Source organism: Medicago sativa, chromosome 8, assembly GCF_051527215.1.
Source record: "Medicago sativa cultivar Bolivia chromosome 8, Bolivia_mono, whole genome shotgun sequence".
NCBI lineage: Eukaryota > Viridiplantae > Streptophyta > Magnoliopsida > Fabales > Fabaceae > Medicago > Medicago sativa.
In genome coordinates, this window is record NC_140756.1 from 81997229 (window position 1) to 82016816 (window position 19588).

At 39.3% G+C, this 19588-nt stretch overlaps 1 non-coding gene across 1 annotated transcript; it reads left to right on the forward strand.

The window, feature by feature from the left end:
- The first annotated feature begins 15395 nt into the window (after positions 1-15395).
- LOC146902238 (small nucleolar RNA R71) lies at positions 15396-15502 on the forward strand. Its single transcript, XR_015024299.1, has one exon. It is a non-coding gene; the product is annotated as a small nucleolar RNA R71 (small nucleolar RNA).
- Positions 15503-19588: the final 4086 nt, after the last annotated feature.

Genomic DNA, 19588 nt, shown 5'->3' on the forward strand with positions numbered 1-19588 from the left:
ATACGTCGGAGAGGTTGCAACTTGGGAACCTTTTTAGAGCCCGATTACTATTATCCTAAAGCCCTAGTTTCACCGGACGCCGTGTCCACCCATGACTCCTCGACTTCGAACTTTAACCCACCATGTTTTCTCCGAACTTGAACATAATCATGCATACATGCATACATGCATAAACTTTTTCCATGCATTTATCGGAGGACTTAGACAAGTCATCTTTTGAACGTCACGGATGTAAACACCAAGTGATACCATCTCAACTAAACTTCTAGTTTTGCTCAAGATTTTCAAATAAAACCGTGTTTTTCCGTGATGTTCACAACCACTTTGACAAAGTCCTCGACAAAAAAGAGTCTTTTCGCATTTGCATATCATGCATCATATGCATCATTCATCGGTCATAAATGGCTTCCCGTGCTCATTATCTCCTGGTTCTTCGCCGCGGTCCGAAAAGTGGCTCGTGTTCGCAAGGTTTACCAACCGAGATAGAGTTCGGCGAGACAAGATGGTACAAGAGAAGAAACATGGCTAACCTTGAGGAAGAGAATGCCAGCCCCTCGGGCCAGCCCATTGAAGAGTCTAATCTGGACGAGATTTTGAGGCTTATTAAACAGAAGCGATTATAAAATTGTTGACCAACTGCTTGCAAACTCCATCAAAAATCTCCATCTTATCTTTGCTCCCGAGCTCGAAGCTCACAGAAAGTGTTGATGAAAATGCTTGGAACAGGCCTATGTTGATCATGAAGTCTCTGTGGATCGGTTCAACGGAATAGTGGGTAACATTACCGCTTGCAACAACTTGGGGTTTGGTGACGATGAGCTCCTCGAAGCGGGGAAACACCACAACTTGGCTTTGCATATCTCGGTGCCTTGTAAGTCCGACATGATATCCAATGTGTTGGTGGACACCTTTGGATCATCCTTAAATGTAATGCCCGAATCTACACTAAGACAGTTGAGTCATCATGGAATTTCTCCGAGGGGAAGCGGCTATCTGGTTAAAGCTTTCGACGGATCTCGCAAGGATGTTCTTGGGGAAGTAGACTTGCCAATTACCATTGGTCCCGAGACGTTTCGCATTACTTTCCGAGGTCATGGACATCAATGCCTCTTACGGTTGTCTCCTCGGAAGACCGTGGATTCATGACGTTGGGGCGGTAACTTCTACTTTGCATCAAAAGCTCAAGTTTGTGAAGAACGGTAAGATTGTCACCGTGCATGGTGAAGAAGCATATCTAGTTAGCCAAGTATCATCTTTCTCTTGTGTTAAAGCGGGGGTCCGTCGAAGGGACGTCATTTCAAGGCTTGGTTGTTGAAGGCGCGGAGCCTCGAAGAGCTAGTGCGCTATGGCCTCATTGAAAGACGCCCGGAAGGCTGTTCGAGAAGGGCAAGCCGCCGGGCCGGGGCAAAGTGATTCGGATTCTAGAAAACAAGCGTAAAGAGGGCCTTGGATTCTCCCCGAGCCTCCGGTGTTTCAACGGGAACTTTCTACGGTCTTTGGGTTTATCAATGCTATTGCTTTGAAGATCTTTGCGGAGAGTAGTTATGTGCCTACATTTGTTGTACCGGGAGGCACTTTGTGAGAAATTGGGAGGCCATTGATGTTCCTTTAGTCATGCATGCTTCCATGTAATGTGTCTTGTTGCTCATGTTTTCTTTGTTTTCAAAATAACAATCCTTTCGCTCTGCCCAAGGCGAAAGTGATATCATTGTAAGGGCATGTTTGTTTCGGCATTGCCGTTATCAATAAAAGTTGTCGTCTTTTTCACGACTCTTTGTTTTTACTTTTTAGTGCCTTTTTCTTGGAAATAATGGTAATGCCGTAAAAACCAAAACATCTGTATTTTCTTATCAATTTCAAAAATCTGCATAAAAAACATTTTTCTAAAAACATCCCAATCATATTGTGCGGATTGAACCACAATAAACCCGTTGAACACAATGACCCTATGGTTCCTCCAAATTTTGAATTCCCTGTATATGAAGGCTGAAGATGAGGAGGATGATGAAGAGATACCGTATGAGATCACTCGATGCTTGAGCAAGAAAGAAGAGCCATTCGGCCTCACCGGGAAGAGATTGAACTCATCAACACAGGTGCGAAGAGAACAAGCGAGAGATCAAGATCGGTGCCGCACTTGAGCCGAAGTGAAAAAGAAGATTACTCGGCTTCTCCATGATTATCCGGATGTCTTTGCATGGTCCTATGAAGATATGCCGGGTCTAGATCCCAAGATTGTGGAACATCGGATACCGACAAGACCTGAATGTCCTCTGTCAAACGAAGAATTGAGAAGGTCTCGTCCGGACATGGCTCTTAAGATCAAGGCTGAGGTGCAAAAGCAAATTGATGCGGGCTTCCTCATAAAAGCTGAATATCCCTGAGTGGATTGCCAACATTGTACCGATGCCAAAGAAAGATTGGAAAGTTCGAATGTGTGTTGATTACGAGAGATCCGAACAAAGCCGGTCCAAAAGACAACTTCTCATTGCCTCATATTGATGTGCTTGTTGACGATCTTTGCTCAATCCAAAGTGTTCTCCTTCATGGATGGTTTCTCTGGCTATAACCGGATACGGATGTCACACGAAGATAGAGAAAAGACGTCCTTCATCACTCCATGGGGAACGTTACGTTATAAAGTGATGCCATTCGGCTTGATAAATGCGGGTGCTACCTATCAAAGGGGTATGACTACTCTGTTTCATGATATGATTCACAAGGAGATTGAAGTATATGTTGATGACATGATTGTGAAATCAAGGAGCAGCATGTTGTGTATTTGAAAAAGATGTTTGAAAGATTGAGAAAGTACAAGCTGCGGTTGAATCCTAACAAGTGCACATTTGGCTTCATTGTCGGTCAAAGAGGCATTGAAGTTGATCTGATAAAGTCCGAGCCATCGAGAGAGATGCCGGCCCCTCAAACCGAAAAGCAAGTCGAGAGGTTTCCTCGGGCGTTTGAATTATATTTCAAGATTCATATCTCACATGACTACTACCTGCGGACCAATTTTCAAATTGCTCGTAAAGAATCGGCTGTTGTATGGAATGATGAATGTCAAGAAGCTTTTGATAGCATTAAAGAATACCTGTTGGAACCACCTATCCTTGTCCCACCAGTGGAAGGAAGGCCTTTGATTATGTACTGTCGGTGTTAGAGGATTCGGTGGGTTGTGTTCTCGGTCAACAAGATGAGACCGGAAAGAAAGAGCATGCTACCTACTATACGAGCAAGAAGTTCACCGACCGTGAGACTCGGTATACAATGCTTGAAAAGACTTGTTGTGCTTTAGCTTGGGCTGCCAAACGCCTGCGTCATTATATGGTGAATCATACAACTTGGTTGATATCCCGAATGGATCCAATCAAGTACATCTTTGAGAAGCTTCTTTATCGAAAAGATTGCACGTTGGCAAATGTTGTTGTACGAATATGATATTGTGTACAAAGCTCGAGAAAGCAATCAAATGAAGTATCCTTGCTGAGCATCTTGCTTGTCAACCTCTTGATGATTACCAGCCGATTAAATTTGATTTTCCCGATGAAGAGATTATGTATACGAAAGCAAAGGACCGTGAAGAACCAGCGATCAATGAAGGGCCGGATCCCAATAGCAAGTGGGGATTGGTGTTTGATGGTGTTGTTAATGCTTATGGTAAAGGAATTGGGGCCATCATTGTAACTCCACAGGGGTACCATATTCCTTTCACCGCACGAATAACTTTTGAATGCACGAACAACATAGCCTGAATATGAAGCATGCATCTTGGGTGTTGAAGAAGCCATTGATCCGAGAATTAAGCACCTTGACATCTATGGAGATTACTGCACTTGTTATTAATCGGATAAAGGGTGAATGGGAGACTCATCATGAGAAGCTAATCCCTTACCGTGACTATGCAAGACGTCTGTTGACATACTTTACCAAGGTTGAGCTGCACCATATTCCTCGGGATGAAAACCGGATGGTGATGCTCTTGCCACTTTGTCTTCCATGTTTCGTGTGAATCAACGGAATGATGTGCCCGTAATCAAAGTACGGCGTCTTGATAGACCCGCTCATGTGTTTACTATTGAAAATATGCCGGATCAGCTGATGAAGATGTGAATGATAAAAGGCCTTGGTATTACAACATCAAACAATTCTTGCGGAATCATGAATATCCAATGGTGCTTCCAACGGGGATAAAAAGACTTTGAGAAGATGGGCTAGCGAGATTTCTTCGGGACGGAGAAATCCTATACAAGAGGAACTATGACATGGTCTTGCTGAGATGTGTTGATAAGCAAGAAGGTGAGAAATTGATGCATGATGTACATGATGGTACTTTTGGAACCCATGCTTCGGGCCACACCATGTCAAGAAAAGCTGTAAGAGTCGGCTATTCTTGGATAACTATGGAACGTGACTGCCACAAACATGCTAAGAGATGCCACAAGTGTCAAATTTATGCGACAAGATTCATGTGCCTCCACATGCTCTCAATGTTATATCCTCCTCATGGCCTTTCTCTATGTGGGGCATTGATATGGTCGGAAGAATTGAACCAAAAGCTTCCAACGGACATCGTTTCATTCTAGTGGCAATTGACTATTTCACCAAGTGGGTTGAAGCCTTCCTATGCAAACGTGACAAAGCAAGTGGTTGTCAAGTTTATCAAGAATAACATCATCTGTCGATATGGTGTTCCCAACAAGATCATCACTAACAATGGTTCCAATCTGAACAATAGCATGATGCAAGCTTTATGTGAAGAATTCAAGATCGAACATCACAACTCTTCTCCTTATAGACCTCGGATGAATGGTGCGGTTGAGGCCGCTAACAAGAACATCAAGAAGATTGTTCGGAAGATGGTCATTACTTACAAAGACCGGCATGAGATGCTACCTTTTGCCTTGCATGGTTACCGTACTACGGTGCACGGTTCAACGGGGCAACCCCTTTCTCTTTGGTATATGGTATGGAAGCGGTTCTCCCTCTGGAAGTGGAGATTCCATCTCTTCGAGTGATCATGGAAGCAAAATTAACCGAGGCCGAATGGTGTCAAAGTCGTTACGATCGGATTGAATTTGATCGAAGAGAAACGTATGGATGCTATGGCTCATGGACGGTTGTATCAAGTGCGAATGAAGAATGCTTTTGACAAGAAAGTCCGAGCCTCGAGAATTCAAGGAAGGCGAACTTGTATTGAAAAGAAGGATAAGTCAACAACCCGACCCAAGGGGCAAGTGGACACCTAACTATGAGGGTCCTTATGTTGTCAAGAAGGCTTTCTCTGGTGGTGCTTTGATTCTCACACACATGGATGGTGTTGAACTCCCAAATCCTGTTAATGCCGATATAGTCAAGAAATACTTTGTCTAAAAAGAAAAGAACAAATAAGTGGTAGGTCGAAAACCCGAAAGGGCGGCCTAGGCAAAAATGCGCTTCCCGGTGGATCGAAAACCCGAAAGGGCGATCCAAGCAAAAGTTAGGGACAAAAAAATGAATATGAAAAAGCTCGGCGAGATTGTACGCAACTCGAGCAAGAATGAGCGCCTCGATGAGCCGAAAACCCGAAAGGGCGGTTCATGCAAAAATGAGGTTGACAATAAAAGACAAGTAACTATATCTCACGGCAAATCACCATCACCCTTGGGGCATACGCATCGTCAATGATTTTCTTCATCGAAGCTTCGTATTTGTGAATTCAAAATTTCTACGAAATGTAGCGGTCATCGTGTTCAATGTATCACCAACCAATAAAATTACCATTTTCCAAGCTTTGTAAATCCGTGAAGTCATGCCTTTGGCTGACTTTCACTCTTCTACATCAATTTGAGCCTGTGCTATTTGTTCGAAACTCTATTTTTCTTTCCATTTTCAATGTTATATACAAAACACTTTCTTTCTATTTGATGATGTCAATGTACGAAACAAACATTTTTGAAAATTGGAAAATTTTTTCTGTCTATTTTGAAAGCAAACGAGCAATAGGGTACATTTCAATGAAACATGCATGAATGAATGAGTGTCAATGTCTATTTCAATACATGTTACGAGCAGGTTACTCCCCGGGATGATACGTGGTCAATGGCAAGAATGAAAAAAACGAATGAAAATGAAAAATTGAAAAAAAATGAAAGTAAAAGCTCGCTAAGTTGAAAACCCGAAAGGGCGGCTTAGGCAAAAATGAGCACCCCGCCGATTGACAACCTATGAAGGCAATTCGGGCAAAAATGGGGCAATGAAAAGAATCTTATTCCCGGTGAATCGGAAACCCGAAAGGGCGGTTCGGACAAAAATAGGATTGAAAAATGAAGGAATGAAATAATGAAAAGCATTGACCACGGTATGCGAGTATCCAATGTTTACCCAAAGACTGACACGCCTAACGACGGCGACTTATATCCAAGAATCTTCCAAGGTTACTTTCTCTACAAGCTCTATTGCCCTCATCCATGGTTTTGATACGTCTTTCAACGACGGTCTCTCCAAAGAGGTTTTCCCCTGTGAATATGTTGCGGCACGAGCCACTACGTGCCCAATCTTCCAATGTTTTGCCTATCTCTCGTGAAACTTTCTTGCCAAATTACCAACCCCAATCACGCATTTTCAAGCATTCATACATGCATAATCATGCATTTTATGTGCCCATACATTTAATAATCTTGTTATACCATACATACATGTTGCATTTCCAATTTCAACTTTCAATCTAAATCGAGTTTCCACTTCCAATTTCAATTCAATCTCCCCTTTCAATTCAACCCAATTTCAATTTCCAACTCAATTCAATTTCCAATTTCAATCCAAGCTCAATTTCAATTCAATCCAAATTTCAACTGTCGAATTCAATTTCAATCCCCAATTTCAATTACAATTTCAATTCCAACTTTCCAACTCAATTCAATTTCCAATTTCAATTCAAATCTCAATTTCAATTCAATTCAATTTCAACTGTCAAAATTCGATGCAATCTCAACTCTCCAATCTCAATTTCAAATCATTTCAAATCTCAAATTCGATGCAGTCTCAACTCTCAAACCTCAATTTCAATTCAATCCAATCTCAATTTCAGTTTCAACTCAATCTCAATTTCAATTTCAATCCAATCTCAATTTCAATTCAATTTCAATTTCCAATTCAATTCAATTTCAACTCTCAATTTCTATGTCTCTGTTCAATCTCAACTTTCAATCTCTCTTTCAATGTCAACTTTCAATTCAATTCAAATCAATGTCAATTCACTCTCAATTTGCTTTTGGACCAACAAAAATGGTCATGTCTATCTTCAAGTCAATATCAACTTACTCTCAATTTGTATCTTTCTAAATCCAACTTCCAATTTGTATCTTGTTATTGGTCAAGTAGCTAGTTCGATCCAAAGAACAACTTGTACCTTATATATACCTATACTTCCGGACAAACGACAAGTTTGATCCAAAGAACAACGATTTGTACCCACTTATGCTTTGTTATCGGTCAAACGACAAGTTCGATCCAAAGAACAGTTTGCACCTACCTACATGATGTGGTGATGATTCAACGGCGAGTTCGATCCAAAGAACAGTTTGTATCTACCCTTTTGTCTATATCTCTAGCCAAACAGCCAGTTCGATCCAAAGAACACGGTTTGTGCTGTCTATCTCGTTTGTATTTTCAATCAAGTGTCAAGTTCGATCCAAAGAACAACTTGTATCTGCCTATATGTCCGTGTTTCCGGTCAAGTGCCAAGTTCGATCCCAAGAACAGCTTGTACCTATCTCTTGTTTTGTATTCCTTGGTCAAGTGGCTAGTTCGATCCAAAGAACAACTTGTACCTTATTTTCTATCCCCTGGTTTGTCTACTGCCGTCAATGTCCACCTGGATCCCCGGTGACATGACATGCTCCATAGACTTCGGTCGTTTGTCTTGCATTCATAATCAAAATGTTGCATGGCATTCATGTTTTTGAAAATGTGAGAAAGCGTATTTTTATGTCCAAAAACAAGGCAAATGTTAATATTTAAGTATCTTCGTCCGTCAAATCAAAGACTTCGTCTCTTGACTCTCCGACAAAGAAATTTAAATAGGGGTAGCTGTTATACCCTAATTTTGGACCTAAAAATACTTGTTCAATTCTTCTTTTCTTGCATTTCAAGTCATTTGAACTGTCTACGATCAATTACATCTTTCTCTCGCATTTTATTTCAATATTATTTGCAAAATTCACATAGAAGGGCATTTTAGTCATTTCCTATGTTAAAATTTCTTTCAGTCTTTGAAAAATAGTTTGAGTCCTTTCAAATAGTTTGAGTAAGTCTTTGTTCCCATTCTATGTCAAAATCCATTTCAAAAATTGCATTTAAAGTCATTTTGAGTCGAGTTTAGCCCCTAGGGGCATTTTAGTCTTTTCATGTGTTAAAACTCTGTTTAATTTCCAAAATTGTCTCTGAGTCTTTTAATTTGCTTGTATAAATTCTTGCTTTAATTTTCTCGTTAAAAATCCATTTTAAAATTGCGTCCGAGTCATTTTGAGTCGTTTTAGTCCCCGGGGGCATTTTGGTCATTTCACATAAAATTTACGATTCATTTTAATCTGCTTTGTTGCTTTTAATCGTCTCGCTTTACGTTAATTTTTCAATTTACTTTTTCAAATTCAATTTTAGTTTTATTTTTCATTTTGGTCTTTGTACTTTTGTTATTTGCATTTTAATCCCTTTTTAAGTTTGTTAGAGTCAAAGTCAAGGTTTGTTACAAGTCAAGTGCCACATGGCATCACATCATTGGTCCAAGCATTCCCACATCACCTATAAATAGGTCAAACCCATTGGTCAAAAGGAATCAACTAATCATTTTTACACAAAAAATTCCCAAAAATTCCAAAAAAATCATTTTTGTTTTAATTATTTTCTCTCCCATTTTTCTCTCATCTTCAACAACTTCTTCCACCACCCTAACAAACTTTTTCCACCTCCATCACCATCCTAACTAACTCATCTTCAACCATAACAAACTCATTCACCACCTCTAACCACCACAAAACCACCACAACAACCATCATTATCATCATCATTCAATCGTCACCTTCATCATCAACCTAACATTCACCATCACAAACCTCCGCCATAATCGATCCATTTCACTACCAAATTCAACAACACAAACCTCCAAAGCCGTTTCCAACATTCCAAATTCAACGAAGATCAACGAATTGGAACGGTGAAGAGAGGAAGTGATCCGATCGGAAGCCGCAACATACCATAATCGATTCGCCATAAGCCTCGAACAAGGTCGATCCGAAACGGCGGAGAGGAGCTGAAGCATCCGAAAGAGGGAGCTCGAATGCAAGAAAATATGGCAAAACTTGCTTGAAGAAACGAAGCTGCAACGTCGCAAAGAACAACGTCCCGTCGGAACCGGATAAGAGGTAATTTCTCCTCTTCTCGTCTCTTAGATCCGGCATCTTTGGCTATGCATTTGCAAGAATTAATTTGGAAAATCAATAGAGGAAGACGAGAGGATTCGAAACATGTAAAAATCTTTAAGTTTGGTGAAGTTTTAGAACTCCGGTGCGGTGGTGCCGCCACCGACCACCGCACCGGAAATTTTTCCGGTCGTCTTCCTCACAAATTCCGGCGAGCCGTACCTTTCCTAGAGAGAGAGGGAGTTGTTGCGTTTTTTAGAGAGAAGTTTGTGGGAGGAAATGATTAAAACTAACAAAAACCCCTTATATAGGTGCACATAACCCATAACCCATGGTTTGACCCGTTTTTACTACCCATGAACCCATTCCATAACTGAATTTGCTCTTAGGCCCAACTGTGTGTGTATTCTGTTTGTTTCTTGTTATTTCTATTACTGTTTGAACCCCCGGTGTTGCTATTTCCACCCCTGTGCACTCAAAAAGATCTTTAAAAATTCCATAAAAATTCATAGTTCTTTCTTGATAATTTTGTGGTGTTTTTATGATAATCTTGTACTAAAAAACTTGTAAAAATATATGTGGAATTTTCTTGTGATTTTGTGTTACTTTTTGCTAATTTTTTGTGAGATTTTTGCATGATCTTGATTCTAATTCTTGTCATATGCTATTGATTTGCGATATGTGAATTTGTGATGAGCTTATGTCTGCATTTAATGTGTTTCTACTGAATGTTAATGTGTTGTGGATAGTTACTTGTTTTACAAGCCATGTAAATAATTGTTTGTGGAAATAAAGTGTGAAATGTGCTTAAAATGTGTCATAATTCTTGGTTTAATATTGTCTTATAATTTTCATGTCATAGCTGAAATAAAACTCTTTGAAGATTGTCATGGCATGAAAATTATAGGCCTTATGTTTGTGTGAATTTTGTGACAAAGTTTGGGCACATTTTACCACTTTTTGTGTGCTAAGATTTTGTTACTTTTTGTCAAGTTTCATTACTTTCCTATGCTATTTTACTTGCATCTACTTCAATCCTTATTATTCCTTGTGCCACTAACCATTTTGTTTCATGTTTCATTCATCCATAAGCACAACTCATCTCACTTCATATTCTAGTTTTATTTCCTTGCCATTTAAATTTCATGCAAAGACTTAGAATGTAATACTTAGGATTCTTTTTGTACTTTACTTTTACGCAATTTTTAATTTCTTGCAAGACCATAGCATGTATCTAGGGTATGATGTAATAAGGACAATGGACTCTAATAATGTACACCGACACAAGCACCGACACATGCACACACATCACATAGACATTTTAGATGTATGGCTAGGATATGCATGTTTAGGATTGTATGTTTAGATGAATGCTTAAGATTTACATTTAGAAAAATCAATTTTCCAAAAAAAACTTGAACAACATCACTTGAAAACCTTTTTCCAAATAAACCTTGGGATCAAAATCCCATTGCATTTTCTCTTTTATTTTCTTAATCAAATTTCAATGAAAATTAATCATACTTGACTTTTTTCCAAAATAACTAATCAAACCTCACCTTTTCTTAAAATCTCATGCCTTTAAGGCCTCTCTCTCATTCTTCAAACTCCAATTTTCAAACTTAAAATCAACTAACAAAAAACAAAAACATTTTTTGGAAGAGAACTACGGTGGATTTGATCCCTTAAACGGGTACGTAGGCAAGGAACAAAATTCCTTCAATTCAAATAAAATAAAAATTCAAACACATTCTTCTCCCTCCAATTCTTCACTTAGAAAACCTTTAGGCTTAATATCATCTTTCAAAATAGCATTTAAAATTAGAGCGCGCGCGTAGAAAATAAAGACGGTTCCTATAGGATACTATAGTCGTTATGGGTGCCTAACACCTTCCCGTAGCGAAAACAACTCCCGGACCTCGATTCTCAAGGGTTTTGCTTACTTTTTCCCTTCCCAAGAAAAAATAAGATATCACCGGTTAAAAAGGTTCAAATGTAATCAATGTTTGACACCCGAAAACCAAGATAAAACAACATGATATGGGTATAGCATGATCATAAGAAACACAAGAAACTACTTTCATGTACAAGAAGCAACCTAGAGAAGAGACAAAACAAAAATTTTCATGCCATTTTTTACATTAAAAACAAGCTACTAGTCATGCCTTTCACTATAAAAACAAAACAAAAGAATAAAGTTCAAGGGAGTTTGGACACTACGACTCTAGACACTTTATTCGCCCCCCCCCCCACACACACACACTTAGGGGAAGCATTGTCCTCAATGATTCAAAGAAAAAGAAATTAAAAGAGGAGAAGAAGTAGAGGAAGAAGAAAGAAGGAGTAGAAGAAGAATTAGGGAGAGAAGAAGAGAGAAAGGAAGAGAGGAATAGGAAAGCTCACATGTTCTCATTGAGGTCCATAAGGAGGACCTTGGAGATTGAATTGGTGCATCATCCTTCGGGGCATCTCATTGTTTTCTTCCGACAAGCGGTTGCCCCTTTGGACATCATTTCTCAGCCCCAAAAGTTCTACACCTTGCCTTTGTTGCTCGGTGCTTATCCTCTCTACCTCGGTTCGCATCCATGTCCATCTTTCATCATCATTGAGCTCTCCGGCATCATGGTCATGGTGCTCCTCCTCAGGGTGCAAGTTAGCACCTTCTCCTTCGTCATGTTGCTCATGTACCTGTTCATTATCAACATACAACCAATTCTCCTCCACCTCGGTGTTAGTCCGAGATGGGTTAGGAAGCAAAAATAGAATAGGCACATTGAGTTTAAGGGCATATTGCATGGGTGGATGATGTGTAATGAATTTCATAGAGATTAATGTCTCTATGTTAAGCCTATTGTTGCCCTGAATTTCATTTATCCCTTCCTCCTCGCTCACTCCAAACTTCCTAGCAATGAACGTGATAACACCCCCCACCACTATTTCGGCTACAAGATTAGGCTTAGTTCCTATTGAAGCAAGGTAGTCAAGCATGTAAAAACAAGTATTCACGTGATTATTATGAAGCATAGCCCAAAGCATAAAGATTTCATCCGTCCTACATGTTCCTACTTCTTTCCTACGCCAAATGGTACAAGCCATTATTCTTTGAAGGTACCTAAGAACTGGTTGTGGATGTTACTAGCTTTGTTGGATCGTGAAACATATTGGTTACGACCGGTGATGCGTGTCCAAAAGCTAAACGGGGTTATAGTCGTCCGGCTTTAGAGCTTGATTCCAAGAGTCATGGATGAACCCCGCATTTGCGAAGCCCATTTCAAAGTGCAAAAGTTTTCAAGGGACGTCTCGTAATCAATATTCAAAAGCCGAAGGAGACTCTATGATGCTGGGTCATCTAAATTCAACCTATCTTTTGTAAATTGGATAGAACTTAAAAACTCATAAGTGAAATTTTCATGCCCCCTCATAGGACTAAGCATCTCACCCCATCCTAATCTATTCAAGCAATTCAAAAGCATTGTCCCTAATCCCTAAGGTAGTCATAGTATGAGGATGAGGGTACCTACAAGGATGCAAAGGTTTAGTGATAAGGATTTTATACCTTTATTTTTGGTTGTTATCCTTGAAGGTGATGTCATGATTCTTTGCCGGTGCTCTTTTCTTTGACGGTGGTCCTCCGGAAGATGTTGCCGGTTCCTTGCCACTCCTTCTTGAAGCCATTAGACCTTTGACCTTGGTTTGACTTTGGGGTTTTGGTGAAGGTTAGGGTTTTGATGATAATTTTAGTGGAAAGGGTTGGTTTTGGATTGAGGTTGATGTTTAAGTGAGGTTTATGGTTTTAGATGTGGAGATTGGTTAAGGTTTTGTGGTTTTTGGGTTAGGGTTAATGGAGATAAGGGTTTGGTGAATTATGTGGTTGAGTGGGTGAAAGATGTTTTTGATTGGTGGTTTTTGTTTGGGATGAAGTTTGTGGTAGATTGGTGAAAGAATTGAGTGATTTGGTTAAGGATTGAGGGAGATATGAGGGTTTGAAGGTTTGAAGGTTAATGGATGTTTAGAGAGAAGTTTGAAAGATGAAAGAGGGTTGTTGTTTGTGAATGAGGAAGAAGAAAGAAAAATTTGTGGATATATGGGGTGTAGAGGTCGGGCACGGCCGTGCCACCTATTGGCAAGGGCCGTGCCATCTTTCGACTTCATGGCCAATTTTTGCTTTAAAAACTTGGCACGGCCATGCCATTCCTAGCACGGGCCGTGCCACCTTTCTCGGTCACAGGGCTTCAAAATTTTTCCATTTTTTTCGAATCAACTTGGACAATTACCTACAAAAACACTTAAAAAAAGAAAAACAAAACAAAAGCAATTAAATGCATGGGTTGCCTCCCACGAAGCGCTCTTTTAATGTCATTAGCTTGACGGTTAGAAAAAGTCCTTAGAATGGATCAAAGATATCATATTGTGTAGATGACGCTATAAAACGTTCTTTCACAACATGATCGTTAAGCATGCAACAAGAGTAAAGAGCGGGACCTTTCATAACGTTTTCCAACTCAAATCCTACCATCTTATCACTCACTTGAAAGACTATCCTACCGTTCTTGACATCTATAAGGGCTCCCGCAGATCTAGGAAAGGTCTACCTAGGATTATGGGGACGTCTTCGTCCTCCGCAATGTCAACGACTACAAAATCAGTTGGGATATATATCCCTTCTACCTTAACCGGTATGTCCTCGACAAATCCTACAAGTTTCATGGTAGAACGATCGGCTAGCTTTAATTTTATTTCGGTAGGTTTCAACTCTCCTATCCCTATCCTTTTGAGAAGAGACAAAGGCAGCAAACTAACACTAGCTCCTAAGTCACATAAGGCTTTGTTTATGGTTTCATTCCCAATTTCACATGGTATGGCAAAGCTACCTGGATCTCTAAGCTTAGGGGGTGCTTCTTGAATGATTGCACTAGTGTCCTTAGCCAAGGCTATTGTCTCATTATGCTCTATAGCCTTTTTCATTGAAAAAATTTCCTTTAAAAACTTGGCATATAGAGGCATCCTAGACAAAGCTTCAGCAAAGGGAAGTTTAATGCAAATCTTCCTAAGTATGTTAACAAATTTTTCAAACTTACCCTCTAGTTTAAGCTTTTCGGGATTTAAGGGGGATGGAGTTTTGTTTTCTTCAAGTGGTTTTGCTTCTTCTATCACAACTTTATCACCTAAGGGCTTGACATTTTCTTTCCCAATGTTTTTAACCTTAGCAAAAGTTTCGCCTAACTTACTACCCCCAAAAGATATGACATTAACTTGGGCTTTGGGATTGGCTTCGGTTTGACCAGAAAGACTCCGGTGTTTGGGAAGATGTAGCCACTTGTTAGGCTATTTGAGCGATTTGAGTTTCAAGCATTTTAGAGTGAGTAGCAATAGAATCAACCTTGGTATTGAGCTTGGAAAGAGAATCATTCGTAAATCCGGTTTGGTTTTTAAGTTCTTGAAGTTGTTTGGTTTGATTGGCAATAGAGTTTTCCAACAAAATTTCCAAATTGGATTTACGAGTGAATCTTTGGTTGTTTGCATAACCGGGTGGTGCTACTTGTCCATAGGGATTTTGGTTTTTATAAAAATTTTGATTTTGTCGCATCCCTTGGTTGTATTGAGCATAATTCATTTGCTCAACACCATTAATAGCACTACCTAGTTGGCAATCAACACCGACATGACCGGTTATACCACAAATTTCACAAGAAGGAGTAGAAGCAGAATTGATAGCACTAACATTGAGTTTTTCAAGTTTTTCAGTTAGTGTATCAATTTTAGAAGCAAGGTGGTCATAGTTAGAGACTTCGTACATACTCGCTCCTTTTGGAGGATGAAGAACTAGTGATGGCTCTCTCGTCGGTCCATTTGTAATGGTTTTGAGCCATGTCTTCGATCGGGGCATACGCCTCCGTGTAGTTCTTGTTCATAAGTGCTCCACCTGCAGCTGCATCAACGGACATCTTAGTGGTATAAGTCGATCCATTATAAAAAGTGTGGACTATAAGCCACTTCTCTAGGCCATGGTGGGGACAAAGTCTTAGCATTTCTTTGAAACGCTCCCACGCATCATAGAGAGATTCCCCATCTTTTTGGTTGAACCGCGTGATTTGGTCTCTAAGTTTAGCGGTTTTAGATGGTGGAAAGAAACGGGCAAGGAATGCTTGCCTCATACGAGCCCATGAAGTAATGGAACCGACTTCGAGGGAATGGAACCAAGCGCTAGCTCTATCCCTTAAGGAAAAGGGAAAGAGATGAAGTCTTACGGCCTCTTGGTTCTCCTTCATGGTTCCACTAATTCGTAGGAAAACAGAGATGTGAAGATTGGGATCCTCGGTGGGGGGATCCCGAGAATTGGTTTTGCTGCACCAAGTTAAGTAGGGCAGGCTTAATTTCAAAATTGTCATCCTCAACCGTTGGGTACACAATAACGGCTTGTGGCTCGGCCGTAGACGGCGTTGCATACTCTTTGAGAGTGCGATTGGCCATGGCGGTGTTATTTTGTGCCGCTCTCCTTCTTCTATGTAAGAACCTTTCGATCTCGGGTATGAATACCGCTCGATTTCTAGTTCTTCGCATAAAAGGTTGAGAACCCAAGAAGTTAACGATAACGAGAAAAATAAAAAGTTAAAAATAAAAAGAAAAGAGAAAGAAGAGAGAATTTTAATCACTAAGAAAAAGCTAATTAAATTAGTTAACTCCCCGGCAACGGCGCCAAAAACTTGATAGGGCCAAACCGCAAGTGCACGGCCTATCGAAGTAATAGTAGTAAGTAAAAGTATCGTTCCGCTAGGGAGTTGTTCAACTTATTTAACTTTTAGTGAATGATTAGAGGAGAGAAAGTTAGAAAAAGGGAGTTTTATTGCTGAAGGTAAAAACAATAATAATAAAGGGCCTCGGGATCATTGGTTCATCATAATGACAAATCCTTCACTAGACAAGACCTAAACATCTAATTTCATGGTTTACACACTAATTTCTAAAGACCGGTTTCCCTTAGCCCCTCACCTTTTCGATGAAAGTCCGGTGAGAGTTTACTTCTAGCAACCAAGCCTATTTCGCCGACATGATTACTAGAAAATGCATAGAGGATTGAAACTACTCTTTGTCTCAATAATTGCAAAGACTATTTCACTGTTTTGCAATTATTGTCTAGATTCACTTGTTCCAACATCAAGACTCTGCTCTCGCTTTATGAATTGATGTTTGGGATGATGGATTAACGATTATCAAACCCTCCGCTTTCGCTTCCACGAGTTTGATAATTGTTAATCCATGTTAAGACGGTGAATCTAGATTAGAAATTAGGGTTACATAGAAATTAGGGTTTAGGCTTGTTTTGTTTAGGATTGAGTCATTAGACTCCCCAATAATCCCAAGACGAAGAAGTCTACTCACTCATGTTCATCGTAGACATGGGGGAAGAAGAAAGATAAACAGTAAAATAAATTGCAAAGAAAGTAAAAAGGAAATAAAGACTTTTTATTGAAATAATACTTGAAATAAACAAAGTAAAAGGTGAATGTTTTATGGTGGAGAGCTACTCTATTTATAGCTTTACACTTGACTTAGAAACTAAGCAACTAAAGGGATAAAACAAGAAAGCCGCAACGGGGTAACTTGGGCCCGAAGAAAAGCAGACAAAGAGCGTTCGGGACGGGCACGGCCGTGCCACATGTTGGCACGGGCCGTGCCAAGCTTCTGAGTTTGGGGGAACATATTTTTGTCCCGTATCTTCGTATTCTTGCACCGTATTTGCTCCGTCCTCTTTCTTTCGCTCCAAGGCACCTTCCACCATATATTCATTCCTAAAATAAAATAAAAGACAATTTAAAGTAAAATATTCTAAAAGAAAATAAAATGCAATAAAACTAAATCAAATCTTATTTAAAACTAAACTAAATAAGGCAATAAATTAGACTATCTATGACTCATCAACTAGGACACCGACTCAACCTAATCGAGCCCTAGAATACTACGCCAAAATGATAGCGGAGATAGCTCCCGCTATCCAAACACCCACAAGCAACTCACCGAGCGACTACTCCGCACATCGTCTACCCATCCATACGAACAGTAGGCGATCGAAACCACTCGGGGGTAAGTATTACATTAATCATAATCAACATATGAAAACATAAGCATTCAAGGATTCAAGCATATCACATAAACATAAACATTCATCCTAGAATACTAGCATCATATGATTATTACCCCCCATTACTTGCATCTCAAGCTATCACATTATCATCATATCATAACAGACATATTCAATCTCTACACAAGTCATCGACATAAGCTCGTCATTTATCAACATCCATCAATGAAAATAATACTCAACTCGTTACTCATCTAGCATGCTTAACTCAACAAGTACAATCCATCATTTCAAAGTTATAAGCGAGCAATCATCATCATCAAAGAAAATCACCACATCATATACATATATACATATACAAATCTCACCTCATCATTATTGCTAAAATAATTATCATCAATTGATTCACCAAGTGTATAAGCACAAATAGGCGGACATGCAATTAGAGAATATATCATTTATTCACAACCATCAACAAAATTCACTAATGCACATATACACCAATCCATATAATCACAACATTCTCCAAATTTCACCAATGCACAATTCACCAAGTCACATATTCAAATATGACACGACTCATCAACTAATCAAATGCATGCAATGTTCTAGACTCTTCTAGATGCATGTGGTACCAAACTCCTCCAAGGTCGTCACCTTATGATGCAACAAAAACATCATTATCAACGGCTATAATCAACGGCAATATGGATACAAGTATCCGATCAACGGCAATATGGATATAACATCCGACACGTAATATGATGCATGAACATATGACTCAATCCACCATGCATATGTTCACAACAAGTCAACGGCTATAATCAACGGCTATAAACAACGGCAATAATCAACGGCAATAATCAACCGCAATAATCAACGGCAATAATCAACATTTAGCTTTATCATAAAGTTCAACTACTTCATTCTATACAACATATGATAACAACATCATATTCATCACTTAGCAGTCATTCAAACATCTTCTTACATTCATATCAAACTATCCATAGAGAATTCATAAATCATCCGGCTCATAAAACCATTTTCATCAAAGTTCGTCACCATTTAAAAAAATGAAGCTTTTGAATTAAAATCAAGTAAACAAGATCCAATGCTTCGACAAAGTATACCTCTAGGCTACATATAAGTGAAGTAGAGCATACAATTACGTTTCACCGGCTAAACACGACGAAATCATGAAAATCACCAAGTTCGTCTCTTGGTATCATTTTGCAAAACCAATTCATTTACAAAACAAAACCAAGTTAGATTCATCACCTCATAGATTAAGTACCATTAAACACCTTAATTGAACTCATAAAACATAAGTTTGAAATTGGGAAACGATCCATAAGCTTTGGGTCGACTTAGATATAGTTATGCGAATTTTTCGTAAAATTTCTCTAAGACCTCCTTGGAGTATTTTCAACATTACTCAAAAACCAAAAATCATTTTCAAGTCAAACCAAAGCCTCTGGAAAGCTAACAAAATTATCTACAACTTTTATGTTTACACCGAAGACCAATTCAAAACAGAAACGTGTGAAAAAGCTGCAGAACGCGAAACGGGATGCTGCCAGCTGTGCAGCTCGCCCCGGAGAGTAAATCACTCGCCATGGCGAGTAAGCCCACAGGAGCACCTCCTGCTCGCCCCCAGCTCGCTGTGGCAAGAGGTGGGACAGTCCCGTTACGGGAAAAACTCATTTTTTTTCACCCCAAAACCCCAATTTTGACTTCCCAAAGCTCAAATTTGATCCCAAAGTTTGTTTAAACATTTCTAAACATGAAAAGATACACAAAACCATATAAAATTTGCACCAAAACATTCTTCCAACAAAATTCACCATTTGACCCATTTTCATAAAACTTCAAAAATAACAACACAAATCATCACAAGCTCAAAGATTAAGATCACCCTAGGTTCCATTCATCAACAACAACACCTCACAACATCAACAACAACAACTAATCATGAATTCATTACAATTCATCAACAACAACATCTCATATCAACAATTTTTGGGTAAAACACAAAGCATACATATGTACATGATTTAAGCTTGCAATTTCATCATCAACAACTCAATTAACATTCAATTTACATACCCAA